Source organism: Piliocolobus tephrosceles, chromosome 15 (assembly GCF_002776525.5).
Source record: "Piliocolobus tephrosceles isolate RC106 chromosome 15, ASM277652v3, whole genome shotgun sequence".
NCBI classification, from domain to species: domain Eukaryota; kingdom Metazoa; phylum Chordata; class Mammalia; order Primates; family Cercopithecidae; genus Piliocolobus; species Piliocolobus tephrosceles.
Genome location: NC_045448.1, coordinates 104,773,953 through 104,789,341, shown reverse-complemented (window position 1 = coordinate 104,789,341; position 15,389 = coordinate 104,773,953). Strand labels below are relative to the sequence as shown.

General features: G+C 45.4%; 1 protein-coding gene and 1 pseudogene across 3 annotated transcripts in view; both read right to left on the bottom strand.

The window, feature by feature from the left end:
• Positions 1–15,389, bottom strand: part of AFF3 (AF4/FMR2 family member 3) — a 630,275-nt gene that overhangs the window by 139,147 nt on the left and 475,739 nt on the right. The gene's annotated exons all lie outside the window — the stretch shown is intronic.
• Positions 1,380–1,700, bottom strand: LOC111542190 (annotated as a pseudogene).

Sequence of the window (15,389 nt, the reverse complement as noted above, 5' to 3'; positions counted from 1 at the left end):
TTCCCGGAGAACTTATTCCACAATCCTTGGATAGTGCTAAGCGTGGGACCTTACACCAGGCAGCCTCCAATCAATGCTCATTTTTACCAATATTCCCTTTTCCCTAGGAGGGAAGTGGGCCTCAGAGCATTTAAGAAACTTATGTGGATAAACAAGTTGAGAGACTCTGAGATGTCTTTGTGATGACGCCTTAAAACAGAGCCATTGGCTCTACTTTCAGGCCATTTTGAAAAGAAAGGGTGATGTTCCTGAGAGATGGTGGAGGGAATATATTTTGGCCTGTCACTGCTGTCAGCTGGTCTGAGTGGCTTTATGTCGACAGGACAGAAAACATGCCCATCAGCCCCAGTGCCTCGGGAGGTCTGCCCTGGGAGCCAGCAGGTGGCCATGAGGCCAGGAGTCCCTCCACGAGGAGTCAAGAAGGCGCTGACAGATGACAAAGGGGAAGCTGAAATAAAATACATACTAAAATAGAACTTTTTGGCTGGGCGCAGTGGCTTGCTGCTGTAATCCCAGCATTTTGGGAGGCCGAGGCTGGCGGATCATTGAGCCCAAGAGTTCGAGACCAGCCTGGGCAATATGGCAAAATCCCATCTCTATAAAAAAATATAAAAACTAGATAGGCACGGTGGTATGGACCTGTAAATCCAGCTACTAGGGAGGCTGAGGTAGGAGGATCACCTGAGTCTTGGAGGTCGAGGCTACAGTGAGCCGAGATTGTACCACTGCACTCCAGCCTGGGCATGAGACACTGTCTCAAAAAAAAAAAAAAGAAAATTGAACTTTTTGAATTGAGAGCAGAGGTGCAGCCTGAGGTGTGGACAGACCTGAGCTTCATGGCCTTAACACTGAAGAGTTATCAAACTACCGTGAGGGACACTCCACGTTAGCACCTCATGGTGACTTTACAGTGGAGTCTGAACCCAGGTACGTGAGAACTGTGACGCTTTAAGGACGCAAGCAAGATTTCTTTTTAATGTGCGATTAAGTGATTGAGATTCCACCCATTTTCACTTGGGAACCTGTCCTTACAGTGATTGTTGGGCATGTCGTAACACCCTCCCTGACACGCAGACAAGGAGTGGAAGGGTTCTGAGCCCCCAGCTGCACTGGCTCACACTTTTTTTTTTGGATTTTTAGAGTTTATTAAGCAGGGGAGTGGAGGGGAGATGTGGCACAAATAGAAGGATGTAACATTCAAACAACAGAATCTAGGATTTTTGAAACACTTTCAGTTACGATTACACAAAGGGTCACTTCCTCCCCCAACGACACATGGGCCTCTCAAAGGAGAGGAGGGAGTAAGTCCCATGGTAGGGAGTGGCTGCTCCTGGGTTTTGGAATCATTTCTGTGGAGCTTTCAAGGCCAGACCTTGGGCTCAGGGTCGAGACTTCATAGTGGTGACAGCTAGACCCAGCAAGAGGGCTGTGACCGTGAAACCCTGGGCGGCAATCCGGTTGCGCATCATGAGCTGAGAGCGCTGGCTGTCGCCCCGGTAGAAGGAGCAGAGGCCGAAGGTAAGGGCGGCCGCTGTGGCCAGGCAACCTATGGGTACCATCGGGTTCTCATGGGTCTTGTGAAGGAACTTTTCCTTGAAACTCTCTGGATTCCTGTAAACAGTGGGGCTGAGCCCCTCAATGACTGCAGGCTTCGATGGTTCAAAGGGAACCTCCAGAATCACAGGGCCGGGAGTCGCCATGTCCGGGCCACAGCAGCAGGAGAAAATCCTGGCTCACACTTTCATGCAGGGAGAGAGGGCCTTGCAGGACCTCCATAGAGGAAAGGATGCAACGGGACTTTCATTCAGAACTCTAAAGAGGGAGCCAAAGATAAACAGGTCCATTTGCAGTTTGGCGAGCACTACCCTGGAGGACCTTTTACTTTCTGAAAGCGAAAGATGAATGGAAACATGCCTCATCACCACCAGTGGAACCAGCATCCAAACTCCCAATTGTTGTTTTGCTTTGCTTCAGAGACAGGGTCTTGCTCTGTCATCTAGGCTGGAGTGCAGTAGCGCAATCATAGCTCACCGCAGCCTCAAACTCGTGGGCTCAGCAATCCTCCCACCTCAGCCTCCCATGTATCTGGGACTACAGACGCTGGCTACCATGCTTGGCCAAACCCCTAACTGCTGATTCATCCAATTACTTCTAGGTCCACTGTGTGGCAGGCACCTATCTACAGAAGGTGTATGTACCATCTCCCAGGGGTGGTTCCCCTCACACGTGACATTCAAATCAGCATGTCATTTTACCTATTTTTAAATGCCTTCAAATTGTGAAGCTCTGGCATATACAACTTTTGCAGAACCCAACTGTGCCATTTGAAGGTAAACGCAGTACTTTTCAGAAAAGGGAGTAATTCAATACCACCTTTGCAATGTTAACATTTGATTACCATAACTTCCCTGTGTGTATTATTTTCTTAATCGAGCAAGTGATACACTTATGTTGTAGCTGGCGCCTGCATTTTTCAGGCCTAAAATTTCTTGGGAAGCAGAAATAGCCGCCTACACTTAACAGATGGCCAACTGCTGCCAAAGCTCATCTGTATCTTCCACAGGTATTGCAAACGGGCACATTAACTACCTGCAAGTGTAATGGCAGCCATTTCACAGAGTAGTGGTTTTTAATTAATAGGATTTTCCCTGAATTAGTTGTCATTTGGGGCCCTTAACAGATCGGAATCCTTTAGTCCTTTAAAGTTCATTTCATTTTGCTTTGTTTTAACGGTTTTAAAAAAAATCTGACTTTTAATTGGCCTGTTGGATTTTCAGATTTGTTTCTATAGCTGGTGCTGCTACTATCTCCACCCACGTGAGATTTAAAGCCAAAGACAAATGTTTATGAATCTCCATTAAACATATTCATATATGCAAATATCTAACAATTAGCATTGCCCGAGAGCCTATTCATTATGCAAGTGCACCTCTCTGCAGGTATTCCCCAAGCCATCATCTCCACTGCCTGGAACACGGGAGGGAAAGTTATACAACTCATTTCGTTCTTTCTGAAGTCTACTGCTTTGTCAGGGTCAGTGCTACCATCTGCCTGTGGTGATTTTCATGAACAAGTAACCACCTTCTTCTCGGCATGTGTGGGTAAGAATTTAGCTCATGCCATCCCAGCTAACTGGGAACAGGGAAGGCTAGCGTGGGCTCAGTCTAGGCCTTGGCAATTTAGTACATCCCAGGCACAGATGAAGTCCCTTAGTCTGGAGGCAAATGGAGAAATCAGGAACAAGATGAAGGGCTGCTCTACTTGACCTAAGTGTTTCCAACTCTGATGTTTTAAAACCCAGGGATCTCAACATCTTTTGAAGCAATTTTGGTCCATAGCAAGGTGGTATTTGCTCATGCATAGCTCCTTCCTGGACTCCCTCCCTCCCAGGACCTGTTCTGATTGTCAGTGAAATCATCCATGATCCTGTGACTCTGCCACGTTGAACCTGGGGTGAAGGTGCACGGTCTCGCTTATGTTTAGGACCTTATTTTTAGTTAGCGACAGCAACTTCTGATGGCCCTTTTCTCCACTGATGTGCTGAATCCACTTGCCACCTTCTCTGCAGGCCCATCTTCCCTGGGGGATGGCATCTCATCTCCTACCCTAGAAGACCCTCTCAAAAGCCAATCTCATTTGGGAAACCTGCCAAATCCTGCTGAGATGCTGGAGGATGTGTGCCTTCAAAATCTCAGTCAACTGTCTTTCCCAACAGAACACCTATCTATATTCATAGAAAATAAACAGAAAGAAAAGGAAAATGGAAATCAACAGTCATAAGAAGAAACAGTCAGTGGTACAGAGTCTGGGGTGGTGAAATAAGTTTTGAAATGGCAGCTTGAAGGCTAGCCAGTATTATAGTCTAATTCTGTCCCTAACTAGCTCTGTGAACTTAGGCAAATCATTCACTTCCCCTAGACATTGTTTCCACATCTCTAAAGTGAGAGTTGGATAAAACAACCGCTGTATCCTCTTACTGGTCTGAATTCCTTGGTTCTGTGCCTTTACGAATGGGTAGAATGTCCAGGAAGGCTGCTGGAGAATGAGATGATCTGATACTACTCAGCTGAAAGTGAAACAAATAGGTTGGTATTTGAGTAAATGGCACCAAGATCCAGCAAGATCGAGGAGTCCTAGGTGAAGTTCTCCGTTTCCTTATAGTTCAAGTTACATGTGCCAAAGGGGTGTTCTAAAATTCAACAGAAAATGGATGTGGGATGTGGCAGTGCTTCCAGACAGCGGAGTGCTGTGTGAACAGAATGTCTGAACACTTTATGAAGATATTCCCATGTCATATGGTATGTGGCATAAAACCTCCCTCTCAGGCTCTAGTCCTAAAAACATGTAATACCGAAGAGGCATCCCATCCCTGAAACAAGAACAAAGGCAACAGCCAGACTGTGCCCAGGTTCTCCTGCACAGGGAATGCCGACTACTGAACCGGAGCATGATGCCAGCTCCCCACCTGGGCTTGAGACACGGGAAGTGTCTGTACTAACCAGTCAGCTCTAGTATTCTTTAGACTCTTCCCTAGTACAGTGAAATGTGACCCCCACACTCAGACCTAATAGTTTTTTGGTAGTTAAAAAGAGGACTGAATGATAGAATAAGGTTCTGGTGATCTATCACACACTATAGTGACTATAATTAATAGTAACATATTATGTATTTCTAAATGGCTAAAATAATGGATTTTAAATGTTCTCACTACAAAGAAATAATAAATATTTGAAGTGATGGATATGTTAATTATCCTGATTTGATGGTTCTACAATGTATGTATGTATCTAAACATCACACTTACTCCACAAATATCTACAGTTACTGTCAATTAAAAATGAAACTTTTTAAAAAGAAGAAAAAAAAAAACCTAAGAGGACCTTTATGTTAATAAAATCAGATGACATATAAGTTGATCATTTCCATAGATGCAGAAAAAGCATTTGACAAAATTCAACATTTTTTAAATTAAAACACTTAACAAAGTAGGTATGGCTGGAACACACCTTAACACAGTAAGGCCATATCATGTTTGACAAGCCCACAGTTAACATCAGACTCAATGGTCAAAGATGGAAAACGTTTCCTGTAAGATCAGGAACAAGAAAAGGACACCCACTCTTATCATCTCTATTCAACATAGGACTGGATGTCCTAGCCAGAGCACTTAGGCAAGAGAAAAAAATAAAAGGCATCCAAACTGAAGAGGAGGTAAAATTGTCTCTGCAGATGACACGATCCTGTATATAGAAAATTGTAAGGATGCCACCAAATAAAATCCTGTCAGAACAAATAAATAAATTCAGATGACGTATAAGAAGATGGCGAACAGAACAATAAAGTAATTTGCAGTGTCTCAGAAGAGCGTTCACCACGTTCTCTAGGCTCTGTTCCACGTATCACCAGAAGTCTGTGTCCTCTCAAAAATTCTACATGATCCTTCAATTCTTTCAAAAGGAACAGCTTGTTCCCAAACTCCACCATGAAGACACATGTAGAAAAGCATGAAATCACAAAATACTCTTCAAGGTAACTGAAATAATAAGTGGCATAGCTTGGGAAAAAAATAAAGTCACCTGGTATCAAGGTAGAGACAGCATTGCTGGGGTGTACACAACCTTCACCAATCAGACACAGAAAATACCAAAATACGGCTCTCCACATTTTAACAAGGGGTAATCTATAAATGAGGACTTCCCAATGAAAGCTCTGAAAATAGTCCACATTTTTCTTTTCAAATCATTTAGTAGGCTGAGTGTACTAAGTTCCTCATCTGATCAGTCCTTGGGGAAGTAAAGGCTTTGAGAGTGCTGTGGGAAAACGTTTACAAAGGAATGTGTTCTTAGAGCATGAATTGCTCTTATTTAGCTGTGGGGAAGTAGAAAGCTCCTTAGGAGCTTTAGACATGAAAGTTAGGCCAGTGATTCTCAAGCTTGAGCCGGCATTAGAACACTAGTTAAAAGCTCCATGGCTGGTCCCATCCACAAGGGTTTCTGATTTAGCAGGTGTAAATTAGTCCGTTTTCACGGTGCTGATAAAGATATACCCTAGACTGGGTAATTTATAAAGAAAAAGAGGTTTAAAGGACTTACAGTTCCAGGTGGCTGGGGAGGCCTCACAATCATGGCAGTAGATGAAATCATATCTTACATGGCGGCAGGCAAAGAGAGAATGAGAACCAAGCCAGAAGGGAAACCCCTTATAAAACCATCAGCGTGTGAGACGTATTCACCGCCATGAGAACAGCATGGGGGAAACTGCCCCGTGATTCCATTATCTCCCGTCGGGTCCCTCCCACAACGTGTGGAATTATGGGAGCTACAGTTGAAGATGAGATTTGGGTAGAGACACAGCCAAACTGTATCAGCAGGTCTGGAGTGGACCCCGCCCCAAGTTGGTGTTTCTCGTAAGTCCCCAGGTGATGCTAAGGCTGCTGGCCCAGGGGCCACACTTTGGGAACCAGTGAGCTAGGCCACACCTCCTTCCCACAATGCTGTGTATATCTGGAGCCAGCAGCTGAAAGCAGAGTCTGTGAGGCTCCCTAGAGCTGCTTCTGAGGGCATATTAGGGAGGGCTGAATGGTGGGGACCTCAGGCCCCGACACCCAGACACTGCCCTGGTATGTATTCCTCATCAGATCTCACCCACAGTGATTGCCTGTCCACAGTGGGGATCCCAAAGAGAATTGGGGGCCCCTTTCCCCCTCTATCACTGCTAGGAACTGCTGCTCTTTCACTCAATCAGCGGAGCCCATCACTGGAATACAAATTCCACAAAGGCTTTGGACTTGCTCTCAAAGGCCTCCTGGTTAGTAGGGGACAGAGACAGGTCATCCCATGATTTTAACACGGTGGCATGAGCTCTAGAGCAGACATGTGCTCTCAGAGACCAGGGGCTCAGGAAACACTGGCTGGAGGAGAGCATACCTGAGCTGTCCTGGGAGAGCCGGCGAGGCCAGGGAAAGCCAGCCCAGCCTTCACAAGGTGACAGTCCTGCAAAGGGAGGACAGCCTAGCACAGTGCGTGTGGGGGAACGGAGGCGGTTTCTTTCCCTCAGTTTTATAGACCTCTTTTTAAAAAAAGACAATACATAAACATGGCTAAAATATCCCCAAGTAGAAAAAGGTATCCAGTGAAATGTCTCCCTTCCAGCCTTGTCTCTACTTGCCCACTTCCTACTTTTATCCTCCACCATCACAATTGCTTAGAGTTTCTATTATTTCAAAGTGTATTATTAGCATGCAAATGAATGTAGACCCATTAGAGTCAGTACAGGACTTTAAAGAGCAGCCGTGTGGTGGACGAATAGAAGGCTAACTGGAATCTTTTGTTTTTGAGGCAGGGTCTCACTCTGTCGCCCAGGCTGGAGTGTGGTGGTGTGATCGTGGCTCAAGTGATCCTCCTACTACCTCAGCCTCCCAAGTAGCTAATACAGGAGATCTCCCAATTAGTGAATGCCTAGCTAATTTTTAAAAAATATTTTTGTAGAGATGGGGATCTCACGATGTTGCCCAGACTGGCCTTGAACTCCTGGGCTCAAGCAATCCTCCCACCTTGGCCTCCCAAAGTGTTGGGGTTGGGATTACACGTGTGAACCACGGTGCTTCGCCTGAACTCTTATCTGTGAGTAGGAAGGTTCCTGATGAGCCCTGCCTCCTGCTTTTCACACCCTTGTATAATGCCTTCCCCTGAGGGGGCTGCAGCAGCGACTGGCCCCTATTGAACAGCATAGTGCAAATGGGGATGTCACTTGTGAGATTAGGTGACTTCTGCTTGCCAGCATGCATGCTCTTTTGCACTTCTTGCTGGCTTGCTTTGAAGAAGCAAGCTGCCACGTTGTGAGTCCCCATGGCAAGGAACTGAGGACAACCTCTGGACAACAGCCACTGAGGAACTGAGGCTCTCAGCCCAACAACTCAGAAGGAAACAGCCCCTGCCAGCAGCCACAAGAAATGCGTTTCCCCGGTCAAGCTTTGAGATGACTATAGTCCTCGATGGCAGCCCTGTGTCAGACCCTGAGCCAGGGGACCCCACTGAGCTAAGCTCACATTCCTGACCCACAGAAAACTATGACATAATAGATGCTGTTTTAAGCTACTATGCTTTGGAGTAGTTTGTTAGATATCAATAAATGATTGGTATGCTGGTGGACGGTATCTGATATTTAATGTGTCCCTTCTTCAAAACTGCTCCCAATTGTTTGAGCCAAAGCGTTCACAGCTATCATTCAAGTTGTCCAACAGAAGTATGATATGAGACAAGTTGGTAATTTAAACTTTTCTAATCTTCACATTAAAAAATACGGCCGGGCGTGGTGGCTCATGCCTGTAATCCCAGCACTTTGGAAGGCCAAGGCGGGCGGATCACGAGATCCGCCCATCCTGGCTAACATGGTGAAACCCTGTCTCTACTAAAAATACAGAAAATTAGCGGGGCATGGTGGCGGGCGCCTGTGGCCCCAGCTACTCGGGAGGCTGAGGCAGGAGAATCGCTTGAACCCGGGAGGCAGAGGTTGCAGTGAGCTGAGATCACGCCACTGCACTCCAGCCTGGGCGACAGAGCGAGACTCAATCTCAAAAAAAAAAAAAAAGCTAAGAGAGGCTGGGCATGGTGGCTCACGCCTGTAATCCCAGCACTTTGGAAGGTCGAGGCGGGTGGATCACCTGAGGTCAGGAGTTTGAGACCAGCCTGGCCGACAGGATGAAACCCTGTTTCTACTAAAAATACAAAAATTAGCCAGGTGTAGTAGCGTGCAACTGTGATCTCAGCTATTTGGGAGGCTGAGGCAGGAGAACTGCTTGAACCCGGGAGGTGGAGGTTGCAGTGAGCCAAGATCGCACCACTGCACTCCGGCCTGGGCGACAGAGCGAGACTCTGCCTCGAGAAAAAAAAAAAAAAGAGAGAAATAGGTGAAATTAATGTTAATAATATATTTCATTTAAGACAACATGTCATTTCAATAGGATAAGATACACATCTCAAGTGCTCAATAGACACACGTGGCTGGTGGTTCCCATATCGGACAGCAAAGGCTCAAAACCTTTGGTCTGAAGGTGAGGGTGTTCACATTTCCAGGAGTTTTTGTTTTTCCCACTCACACTAAGCCCTCAGCCCCACTCTGTCTCTTTTAGGATGGCAATATTTTCCATATTTGCTGCCTAATAGAGTATACCAGCAAGCCTGTGAAAACAAAGATCCTGAAACCTTTTTTTTTTTGAGACAGCGTCTCACTCTGTTGCCCAGGCTGGAGTACGAGGCACGATCACAGCTCACTGCAGCCTTGACCTCCCTGGACTCAGGTGATCTTCCCACCTCAGCCTCCCAAGTAGCTGGGACTACAGGCATGTGCCACCATGCCCAGCTAATTTTTGTATTTTTTGTAGAGACAGGTTCTGCTATATTGCCCAGGCTGGTCTCAAACTCCTAGACTCAAGTGATCCTCCCACCTCAACATCCCAAAGTGTTGGGATGAAAGGCATGAGCCACTGCAGCCAGCCAATCCTGAAAACTTAAGCAGGTAGAATTGCTGAGAGAGGAGAAATGGAAGGCTTTGGTCAGGATCAGTACAAATACATATGCCCACTGAATCCTAAAGGCTCATTTTGTCCCAGTTAAACCTGTCAATGACAAATCTTGCTACTAATTCTGATGCTACTGTTTACTTATGATCTGGCATGCCACAAGGTTCCAGTATGCACTGGCTTCACGGAAGAGCTGGGAAGCAGAAACTAACATGTAGCTGCAGGTGGCCCACAAGAGGAATAAGCTCAGCTCAGGGCAATGGGTTTAGGAGCCACGTCCTAGGAAAACAGAACAGCAGGCAGGCTCGCAAACACATCCTGTAAAACTGACCATTTGGCAAGGTAAGTCTGTACCCTTGTTGCTCTGATTTATCCCTTCCCCATTTCTCTTGGATGCAGTAAAGACATACAGTAAATCACCAAAGTTACCTGAAACTTCCCAGCTTGAAAAAAACACAAAACTGTATTTCAAAGAACGGAGTAACAGATACTGGGGTCTGTATGAGGGTAGACTTTGGGAGGTGGAAGAGGAGCAGGAAAGGTAACTGTTGGGTACTGAGCTTAATCCCTGGGTGATGAAAATATCTGTGCAACTAACCCCTCATGACACGAGTCTACCTGTGTAACCTATGTAGTCTACCTTCACATGTACCCCTGAACCTAAAATAAAAAGTTAAAAAAAGAATAAGATAGGAAGTTAAAAAAAAAAAAACAAACAGTGTATTCACAAAGTGTGCTGATTGTCCTTTTCACTTGGAATTGCAATGCTAGCTAGGGGAGCAGTCCAGAACGACTCCTTTGTCTTAGAGAACTGGGAGGCTGGGCCCCCTTTCCTTGAACATCCCATGATGCTTTCCACCCAGAAATATGTAAGTGCCACACACGGTTCATGTGTGATTGTGAAAATATGAAAATGCTCCATCTTTTCCACTTAGGGCAATGTAGGCCACAGTTATGAAGTAGCATTCTCCAAATATATTAGACTTTAAAATTGCTTCCTGCTAAAAGAATTACAGGGAAAGAGGGCTGGATGTACTCTATCATTTCTATCAGAAAACTGGGGCTTTAGAAAGAGCACTTTAACCCGGAGTGCTTTCTCCCTGAAGATGGGTTTAAATCCTGTCTTTGTCTGTTATAAGGACTTCTAGAAAATTAGTTTCTGAGCTCGATGTTCTCAGTATTAAAGAATTGACTTTCTAAAGCTAAATGAATGCAGGTACAGTTTGTGAAAGAACATGGCCCTTTCCTGGGCAGACAGCAGAGGACAGGTCAGAGGATCCCAACTGGGAACATACAGTTTCTGTGGCTGTACAGATTCGATGGTGGACATTACTTAAACCTCTTCAAAGGGGGATTTGCACCTAACCAGAGGGGAACGAGATATGTACGTATTTATTTGGCTCAAATCTGATGTTGAATATTAATAATCAGTAAATAAGTTAGCTGCCTATTCTGTTTGCTCACTAATGGTTTGCTTATTTAATAACTTTTGACAATAAGAATGCATTGAATCTATAAGGGTCTAACATACATCAGGTTAAGATTTGTTCTTTGGTTGGAAACGTAAGTTTTTGCATTTTTATGGCTGCTGTTATTGACAAGTTAATTGCTAAAAGAGTCCCTAATTAGGAGATTTGTTTGAACAGATAAATGGTCAGAATTAGAAAAGAGAACCAAGCATCATCTCCTAATTAGCAAATTCAAGCACTTTAAGCTATACCAACGTTCACACGTTACCTGAGGATGGCATCACACAGGGGTTTCTAACCTTTATGGCACATTGGAGTCACCTCAGGCTCTTTAAAAAATATTGATGCCCGGCTCCACTCCAACCCCATATTCTGATGGGATAGGTTTGGGGTGCAATCTGAGCATCTAGTTTTTTTTTTTTTAAGCTCCCTAGGGAGCTGATTCATGGGCCTCATCCCCAGATAGTCTGATTCGCAGCAAAGTTTGGGACACACTCTGTAACATACAGCTGGACTGAGTCATAAGAGCTGAAGGTCATGAAGAGCTCTGCACCTTGGATAAAGTCCCACACTCTAAGTTTTAGTCTGTTCATTAATATAAGGGGATGATAGTTGAGATTCAAATGAGACGATAAAGGTGAAAGCCCACTGTAAACTGTAAAGCTTCACAGGAGTTTTCAGAAATGGGTTTAGCATTACCTGGGATGTTTTGAAAGATACTGGTCTATGGGCCTTACCCCCAGGGATTTGATTTAATTGTCTTGGATTGGCCACAGGCATGAGTACTTCTGACAAGCTGCTACGGTCTGAATGTTTCGTGTTCCCTCAAAATTCACATATTGAAACCTAACCTTAAATATGATAGTATTCAGAGATGGGGCTTTTAGGAGGTGATTAGCTCATGAGGGCAGAGCTTTCATGAATGGGATCAGTGACCCTGTAAGAGACCTCAAAGAGCTCTTCCCACGTGGTGTCCTTTCCAACGTATGAGGACCCAGCCCCTAGGTGCTGTTGATGAACCAAAAAGCAATTTCTCAACAGACACCAAATCTGGTTTCTTGATCTTGGACTTCCCGGCCCCCAGAACTGTGAGGAATAAATTTCTGTCATTCAGACACTTCCTAGTTTATTTTGTTACTTTAGCCTGAGGTATTTTTTTTTTTTTTTTTTTTTGAGATGGAGTCTCGCTCTGTCGCCCAGGCTGAGTGCAGTGGCCTGATCTCAGCTCACTGCAAGCTCCGCCTCCCAGGTTGACGCCATTCTCCTGCCTCAGCCTCCCAAGTAGCTGGGACTACAGGCGCCCGCCACCGCGCCCGGCTAAGTTTTTGTATTTTTAGTAGAGACGGGGTTTCGATCTCCTGACCTTGTGATCCGCCCGCCTCGGCCTCCCGAAGTGCTGGGATTACAGGCTTGAGCCACCGCGCCCGGCTAGCCTGAGGTATTTTGTTACAGCAGCCTGAATAAACTGACATGAACATCCTGAGTGAATCTTCTATTCATTCTATTCAGCCAGGGTTGAGAACCACTGCCTTCTTTTTTTTTTTTTTTTTTTTTTTTTTTTAAGACAGTATCTTGTTCTGTTGTCCAGGCTGGAGTGCAATGGTGCGTCTTGGCTCACTGCAACTTCTGCCTCTCGGGTTCAAGTAATGCTCCCTACCTCAGCCTTCCAAGTAGCTGGGACTACAGGTGCCTGCTACCACGCCTGGCTGATTTTTGTATTTTTAGTAGAGACAGGGTTTGGCCATGTTGGCCAGGCTGGTTTTGAACTCCTGATCTCAGGTGATCTGCCTTCCTTGGCCTCCCAAAGTGCTGGGATTATAGGTGTGAGCCACCACGTCTGGCCACTGCCTTAATTCTAACTCAACTATCACCTTCCTATTAAAGTCATCTCCAATCCACAGGACAGAATTAGTCACTTCTTATCTAACTGACTAATTTGCACATAGCTAATGCATTACGTTGGAATTTTCTAACTGATCTGGCTTCACTCTCCCTGCCATCTTCCACTGGAATAACAATGCTTGAAGGGAAGGGGTGTGTTTCCTCAACGCCTAGGATAAGGCATAAGCCCATCATTACTAAGAAGTTAAGGAATTACCATGAGGCATTTTAGAATTCTTCAGTGGTTGTTTTCAGAAACCACAAGGCAGCCCTGGGGAATCTGAGATCCCCAGCTTGTTCTTCAGCCTCTGGGAGGAAACAGAAAATTATATGAATGCCACGCCTTTCAAGCTCCCTGGAGACGACCCCACACTTTCGTCAAGACTGCATAGGATAGTGTGCTGGGTTTTCTGTCTAGTGGCAACTTGGCATCATCTCCCCTTTGAAGCACTTCTTTCTATCACAGGGGCTGGAGGCCTAGGAACTACATTTCCCAGAATCCCTGCCGATAAGGCTTTTGGTTAAATGTTGCCAGTGAGAGACACCTGAATGGGGCTTTGAAAATCAAAGATTAACAGAAGCCTTTACTGCTCCCAGGACAGTGAAGCAGGTGCAGAAGCTTCAGCAGATGGCAGATACGAGGTTCTGTGAGTGGCTTCCAGGCACCCTTCTGTGAATAACGCCTGCAGGTGCTGCAGACATCTGAGATTATTGTTAGCAGCTTTCTGTTATTCTTGCATTTATTGATTTCTTGAAATGACTTTCTGAACTGATGACTGATTTCCTGTTAGTCTCCCTTCTCTGGCCCTCCTGATGGGTTTGGAAGGCACTAATTCCCTATGTTAAGTGTCTTTCTACTTGAAATACCTAGAGTGGTTCCTCTTCTCCAGATCAAACTGACTGATGTGTACAGTAATTAAGAGCATGAGCTTTGCAGTCAGAAAGCCTGGTTTATTGATTTCTATCCAGATGCTGTACCTCAGGCTAGTTGTGTCCTTATGCAAAGAACTTAAGTTGCTCTGCCTTCTATTTCCTCATCTGTAAAATGGAAAAACGAAGTGTTTACCTCCTAGGAATGTTGTAGAAATTACATGGGGAAAATGTATAAAACATTCTACACAGTGTCTGGTATGTAGTAATTATTAAATATTCAGTATTCTAACTGATATTTTATTACCTATTCCATCTTGTGGCAGTAACTGTGCTATAATTTAAGACAATTTTTCCTTTTCTTTCTTTCTTTTTTTGAGACAGAGTCTCACTCTGTTGCCCAGGTTGGAGTGCAGCGGTGTGATATCACGGCTCACTGCAGCCTTGACCTCCCAGGCTCACGTGATCCTCCTGCCTTAGTCCCCCAAGTAGCTGGAACTGTAGATGGCCCACCATGCTTGGCTAATTTTTGTAGAGACGAGAGGTTTTGTTATGTTGCCCAGGCTGGTCTCAAACTCCTGGGCTCAAGTGATCCACCTGCCTCAGCCTCTCAAAGTGCTGGGATTATAGCCATTTACTTTCTCTAACAGAGAAGATAAACTTCTTAATTTCTCGACCACCTCCAATGAGCACCTTCTAGGTGTTAGAGATATAAAACTGGAGACGTCTTTTTTTTCAAGTTGCTCACTGTTTACTGGGGACAGAAGCAGAAAAGAAAGCCAGAGAGGTGACAAATACTATGGGAGCACAGATGACCATCTTCTTTCCTTGTCAGACAATCCCAGTCCTTTTATTTTTCCTTGTAGGTTTATTCTTCAGTCTGTAGTTCTCTTCTGTATCTCCTACAAGTTCCCCAGTGTCCTTCCCAATTTATAGTCATGTGTGGGACACAGTCCACTCTACAGGCTCTATCGGCACGGACTACAGGGGAGAATGACCTGCTTTATGTTGGAAGTCAACAGCTCTGAGAATTAAGGCCTAAGACTTATAAGTTAGAGCTTTCTCCACCTAAGCTCATTGAGTCTCTCCTTCCCCAAATGTCTTGAGGGAAAAAGCCATCTGCCTCCTTGTTCAGGACAGCCATGGGGTCACTTAAGACTCATCATGGAATTTTACCAACCTTATCCTACGCTGTGTGGACCAAGATGACCATCTGGCTTCTGTGATTGCAGTGGGAACCACATTGTACCTGGGTACTACAGGGGTGCAGCCACCCCACCCTCCCCTGCAGCCATCCGGTCCCTGGAACACGTGCTTCCAGGACCTGCAGCTGCCCGTGACTAGATGGAGGCTTTCACACTAATCCACGAATCCTCTCTGCCACAAACATCATAAGCAGATTGTATAAACGTGAAGAGGAGAAAAAGACTTCAATGTTCCATATTAAAGAAAAAGTGGCCGGGCGCGGTGGCTCAAGCCTGTAATCCCAGCACTCTGGGAGGCCGAGACGGGCGGATCACGAGGTCAGGAGATCGAGACCATCCTGGCTAACACGGTGAAACCCCGTCTCTACTAAAAAATACAAAAAACTAGCCTCCCGAGTAGCTGGGACTACAGGCGCCCGCCACCACGCCCGGCTAGTTTTTTGT